We start from the raw sequence: 7,719 nt of genomic DNA on the forward strand, positions 1-7,719 counted from the left end.
AAGGCTGAGGCCTTCAGTGCTTTTTTTCTTCTCAGTCTATATGTGATCGACTCAGGAATTCCTACTCCAGTCCTCCACAATCTACCCGACATCACTTTAAATAATCCTACTATATCTGAAGACGGTATCAAAGATGCGATATCTTGTTAGGACATCTCCAAGGTAGTTGGCCCTGTTCTCATGTGTCCGCGCCTACACAAAGAAGCTTCACATATCCTTTGTTATCCCCCTGTCAATCTTATTTAACAAATCTTTGTCTACTAACTCTTTTCCGGATGTGTGGAAAAAAAGCGAATGTTAGTCTTATTCACAGAAAATCCGATCATAGTAGTATCAAGAATTACCGCCCTATATCATTATTAAGTATAATTGGAAAAATGATGGAAATATATGTTTATAAACATGATTATCATTTTCTTATATATTCATAATATCATTACAATCACCAATCTGGTTTTGTAGCAGGTGACTCTACTGTAAATCAGTTGTTAGGTATATCTCATGACATCGGTAAAGCCATTGACAACGGTAAAGAAGTAAGAGCAGTTTTTTGTGATGTAAGCAAGGCATCCGACATTGTGTGGCATCGTGGTCTTGTATGTAAACTTTTTTCTGTGGGAATTCGTGGAAATCTATTAGTTTGGTTTGAAAACTATCTTTCAAATTGGAAACAGAGAGTGGTCTTAAATGGAAGTTCTTCTAGTTGGCTTAATTTAAATGCAGGGGTTTCTCAAGTATCCATTATTGGGCCTCTTCTTTTCCTTATTCATATAAATGATATTGTTGAAAATATTCAAGCAACAATGAAGTTATTTGTTAACGACACTACTTTATATATTATTGTAGATACACCTTTTAATACTTCTCACATTTTACAAAACGATCTGTTGTTGGTACAAGAGTGGTCTTCTAAATGGTTGTTAGATTTTAACCCTAATGAAATGGAGAGTCTCGTAGTAGGTAAAAAAGTTAACAAACCTTCTCATCCGGTTCTCCTTCTAAATAACATCCCCATTTCTGAAGTTAATTCTCACCAACACCTAGGTGTTATTATCTCTAACAACGCTGATTGGAAACATATTGACATTATTATTTACGCTTTGACACTTTTAGAACATTGAAATTTAGAGTTGACAGTCTGCAACAAATGTACTTGTCTTTTATTCTGTACTGTCTTTTATTTTGTACCGTCACAAAAAGAGAAGACGAATTAATATCAGTACGTAAGTACTTCTTTCCGAATTTTCTGTTATTCTCTGTTTATGTATTGTCTTAACATCTTTTTTAACAAATACATACTGTTTAAACCAAAGTCGGTTGGGTCATTTTCGAAAGAGAAAATAATAAGCGAAACTAATGCATTATTACGTTAACACGTTATATCGTGAAAATAACGCGTTAACACATTTAAATATTCATATGTTTAGGTGATACCCTGGTGTAGTCAAATCGACGTAAATTATGTTGACAATCTGATAATTATCACAGCAAGTAGAGGTCCATGTACGTATAATGATATATATCACAAGTAGAGGTCCATTTACGTATAATGATATCTATCACAAGTAGAGGTATATTTACGTATAATGATATCTATCACAAGTAGAGGTCTATTTACGTATAATGATATCTATCACAAGTAGAGGTATATTTACGTATAATGATATCTATCACAAGTAGAGGTCTATTTACGTATAATGATATCTATCACAAGTAGAGGTATATTTACGTATAATGATATCTATCACAAGTAGAGGTCCATTTACGTATAATGATATCTATCACAAGAAGAGGTCTATTTACGTATAATGATATATATCACAAGTAGAGGTCCATGTACGTATAATGATATCTATCACAAGTAGAGGTATATTTAGGTATAATGATATCTATCACAAGTAGAGGTATATTTAGGTATAATGATATCTATCACAAGTAGAGGTATATTTAGGTATAATGATATCTATCACAAGTAGAGGTCCATTTACGTATAATGATATCTATCACAAGTAGAGGTTCATTTACGTATAATGATATCTATCACAAGTAGAGGTCCATGTACGTATAATGATTTCTATCACAAGTAGAGGTATATTTACGTATAATGATATTTATCACAAGTAGAGGTCCATTTACGTATAATGATATCTATCACAAGTAGAGGTCCATTTACGTATAATGATATCTATCACAAGTAGAGGTCCATTTACGTAGAATGATATCTATCACAAGTAGAGGTCCATTTACGTATAATGATATCTATCACAAGTAGAGGTTCATTTACGTATAATGATATATATCACAAGTAGAGGTCTATTTACGTATAATGATATCTATCACAAGTAGAGGTATATACATTTACGTATAATGATATATATCACAAGTAGAGGTCCATGTACGTATAATGATATATATCACCAGTAGAGGTCTATTTACGTATAATGATATAGATCACACGTAGAGGTATAATTACGTATAATGATATCGATCACAAGTAGAGGTTCATTTACGTATAATGATATAGATCACACGTAGATGTCTATTTACGTATAATGATATAGATCACACGTAGATGTCTATTTACGTATAATGATATCTATCACAAGTAGAGGTTCATTTACGTATAATGATATCTATCACAAGTAGAGGTTCATTTACGTATAATGATATCTATCACAAGTAGAGGTCCATTTACGTATAATGATATCTATCACAAGTAGAGGTCCATTTACGTATAATGATATCTATCACAAGTAGAGGTCCATGTACGTATAATGATATCTATCACAACTAGAGGTATATTGATGTATAATGATATCTATCACACGTAGAGGTCCATGTACGTATAATGATTTCTATCACAAGTAGAGGTATATTTACGTATAATGATATCTATCACAAGTAGAGGTCCATGTACGTATAATGATTTCTATCACAAGTAGAGGTATATTTACGTATAATGATATATATCACAAGTGGAGGTTCATGTACGTATAATGATATATATCACAAGTAGAGGTCCATGTACGTATAATGATATCTATCACAAGTAGAGGTATATTGATGTATAATGATATAGATCACACGTAGAGGTCCATTTACGTATAATGATATCTATCACAAGTAGAGGTTCATGTACGTATAATGATATCTATCACAAGTAGAGGTATATTTACGTATAATGATATCTATCACAAGTAGAGGTTCATTTACGTATAATGATATCTATCACAAGTAGAGGTCCATTTACGTATAATGATATCTATCACAAGTAGAGGTTCATTTACGTATAATGATATCTATCACAAGTAGAAGTCCATTTACGTATAATGATATCTATCACAAGTAGAGGTATATTTAGGTATAATGATATCTATCACAAGTAGAGGTATATTTAGGTATAATGATATCTATCACAAGTAGAGGTATATTTAGGTATAATGATATCTATCACAAGTAGAAGTCCATTTACGTATAATGATATCTATCACAAGTAGAGGTATATTTACGTATAATGATATCTATCACAAGTAGAGGTATATTTAGGTATAATGATATCTATCACAAGTAGAGGTCCATTTACGTATAATGATATCTATCACAAGTAGAGGTCCATTTACGTATAATGATATCCATCACAAGTAGAGGTCCATTTACGTATAATGATATCTATCACAAGTAGAGGTATATTTACGTATAATGATATCTATCACAAGTAGAGGTCCATGTACGTATAATGATATCTATCACAAGTAGAGGTATATTTAGGTATAATGATATCTATCACAAGTAGAGGTATATTTAGGTATAATGATATCTATCACAAGTAGAGGTATATTTAGGTATAATGATATCTATCACAAGTAGAGGTCCATTTACGTATAATGATATCTATCACAAGTAGAGGTTCATTTACGTATAATGATATCTATCACAAGTAGAGGTCCATGTACGTATAATGATTTCTATCACAAGTAGAGGTATATTTACGTATAATGATATTTATCACAAGTAGAGGTCCATTTACGTATAATGATATCTATCACAAGTAGAGGTCCATTTACGTATAATGATATCTATCACAAGTAGAGGTCCATTTACGTATAATGATATCTATCACAAGTAGAGGTCCATTTACGTATAATGATATCTATCACAAGTAGAGGTTCATTTACGTATAATGATATATATCACAAGTAGAGGTCTATTTACGTATAATGATATCTATCACAAGTAGAGGTATATACATTTACGTATAATGATATATATCACAAGTAGAGGTCCATGTACGTATAATGATATATATCACCAGTAGAGGTCTATTTACGTATAATGATATAGATCACACGTAGAGGTATAATTACGTATAATGATATCGATCACAAGTAGAGGTTCATTTACGTATAATGATATAGATCACACGTAGATGTCTATTTACGTATAATGATATAGATCACACGTAGATGTCTATTTACGTATAATGATATCTATCACAAGTAGAGGTTCATTTACGTATAATGATATCTATCACAAGTAGAGGTTCATTTACGTATAATGATATCTATCACAAGTAGAGGTCCATTTACGTATAATGATATCTATCACAAGTAGAGGTCCATTTACGTATAATGATATCTATCACAAGTAGAGGTCCATTTACGTATAATGATATCTATCACAAGTAGAGGTCCATTTACGTATAATGATATCTATCACAAGTTGAGGTCCATTTACGTATAATGATATCTATCACAAGTAGAGGTCAATTTACGTATAATGATATCTATCACAAGTAGAGGTATATTTATTTACGTATAATGATATCTATCACAAGTAGAGGTCCATGTACGTATAATAATATCTATCACAAGTAGAGGTCCATTTACGTATAATGATATATATCACAAGTAGAGGTCTATTTACGTATAATGATATCTATCACAAGTAGAGGTATATACATTTACGTATAATGATATATATCACAAGTAGAGGTCCATGTACGTATAATGATATATATCACAAGTAGATGTCTATTTACGTATAATGATATAGATCACAAGTAGAGGTCCATTTACGTATAATGATATATATCACAAGTAGATGTCTATTTACGTATAATGATATATATCACAAGTAGAGGTCCATGTACGTATAATGATATATATCACAAGTAGAGGTATATTTACGTATAATGATATAGATCACAAGTAGAGGTCTATTTACGTATAATGATTTCTACCACAATACCCTGTGTTATTCAACTCTCAGACCATCAGTTAATCATTACAGCTGTTGATTAACAATCTGTTTATACCACACGTGGTATAAACTCTGTACGCATTTTGATTGGCTAACACGGTGAACTTTGACCCAAGCTGCAATTGTTATTGACGTCATCAATAATCTATTGACGTCACATCACTGGGTCCCGGACGTCATCGGTACACTTTATTTGCATACGCGAACTTATACTTGGCCACGTTTCCCTTTGATTCAAGCCGATATTATTGTGGTAGAAACAGGTCAAAAGACTCGAAATTTTTGGATATGGAATTGATTTCACACTCATAAGTTATTTTTTAAAAGTTGCAAAAAACACTCGCTAAAGCTCGTGTCTTTTGTAACTTTTAAAAAATAACTTACTCGTGTGAAATCAATTCCATATCCAACAATCACTCGTTGTGTAACCTCTATTTCTACCACAATACCCTGTGTTATTCAACTCTCAGACCATCAGTTAATCATTACAGCTGTTGATTAACAATCTGTTTATACCACACGTGGTATAAACTCTATACGCATTTCGATTGGCTAACACGGTGAACTTTGACCCAAGCTGCAATTGTTATTGACGTCATCAATAATCTAATGACGTCACATCATCGGGTCCCGGAGTCACCGGTTCACTTTATTTGCATACGCGAAATTATACTTGGCCACGTTTCCCTTTGATTCAAGCCGATATTATTGTGGTAGAAACAGGTCACACGACTCGAAATTGTTGGATATGGAATTTATTTCACACTCGTAAGTTATTTTTTAAAAGTTGCAAAAAACACTCGCTAAAGCTCGTGTCTTTTGTAACTTTTAAAAAATAACTTACTCGTGTGAAATAAATTCCATATCCAACAACCACTCGTTGTGTAACCTCTATTTCTACTACAATACTCTGTGTTATTCAACTCTCAGACCATCAGTTAATCATTAAAGCTGTTGATTAACAATCTGTTTATACCACACGTGGTATAAACTCTGTACGCATTTTGATTGGCTAACACGGTGAACTTTGACCCAAGCTGCAATTGTTATTGACGTCATCAATAATCTAATGATGTCACATCTCCGGGTCCTGGACGTCACCGGTACACTACGTATAATGATATCACACGTAGAGGTATATTTACGTATAATGATATCTATCACAAGTAGAGGTCCATGTACGTATAATGATATCTATCACAAGTAGAGGTCCATGTACGTATAATGATATATATCACAAGTAGAGGTCCATGTACGTATAATGATATCTATCACAAGTAAGAGGTCCATGTACGTATAATGATATTTATTACATTTTTACCAGTGAAATATCAAAAATTATTCATTCTATAAAAGTGATATTTTTCACTAGTGAAAAATATCACTTTTGCTGATTTGACCAATCAAATCAATGATTAGAAAATAGCAAAATAATTGACCAATCAGAAAGCCTGACATATATGTCAGCACCTGGAAAGGGGGAACTACTTTTTTTGTTTACATTAGGCCTAGTTAGCATACGGGGTAGGTTTTTCGTTGATAAAAAAATGTAATAAACAGAATATCTAACAGTGTCTTCAGTAATACCAAATATATTTCACTCGTGTGGCTAATATTTTGATATTTTAAAATATTAGCCCACTCGTGAAATATATTTGGTATTACTGAAGACACTGTTAGATATCCTCTATCTATCACAAGTAGAGGTATATTTACGTATAATGGTATCTATCACAAGTAGAGGTATATTTACGTATAATGATATCTATCACAAGTAGAGGTCCATGTACGTATAATGATATCTATTACAAGTAGAGGTCGATGTACGTATAATAATAATAATCACAAGAAGAGGTCGAATAGCGTCTCCGTATTGTAGTAACAATATGATAATCTGAAACCGTGAACAATTAATTTCTCCTAAATGATCCCAATCGGCTTTTGTACCACACAAACATTACATGCAGCTGTATTAATAAAATATTTATAAATATATTATTAGAAAGTGCCTGTTTGTCGTCGGCACGTTTGCTACGTATTGTCTGTGTATTATGTCTCAGTACCCTTAACAGGATACATAACGCTGTGTTGATACAAGGCGATCGTTGATACGACCAATACAACAATACCATAATATTATGGGTATGATTAAAAGCTCAAAATCTTTAGTGAAAGAGTTGGTATCCCATTTCTCACGTCGCTGAATCCTAGATCTGAATGCACCTGATATACAATGTTGTGAATTCCTGTGAATTGATTTTACAGATGCTCACACTCGAATGTCAAAGAGAAGGTAACACAAATAAAGACTACCTTTCCGAACATGTGTATGAATCAGACGCTGCCTATCTTGAATTAACACAATACGTTGTAGGGCAGGTCCAGAAATGTTGAAAAATCTGTAAGCGCTGAAATAGCAGCTCCGGCTGTATGCGTCCCATGAAGTATAGAAAGATGTAC

The sequence above is a fragment of the Pecten maximus genome, chromosome 3 (assembly GCF_902652985.1).
Source record: "Pecten maximus chromosome 3, xPecMax1.1, whole genome shotgun sequence".
In the NCBI taxonomy this organism is placed as follows: Eukaryota; Metazoa; Mollusca; class Bivalvia; order Pectinida; family Pectinidae; genus Pecten; species Pecten maximus.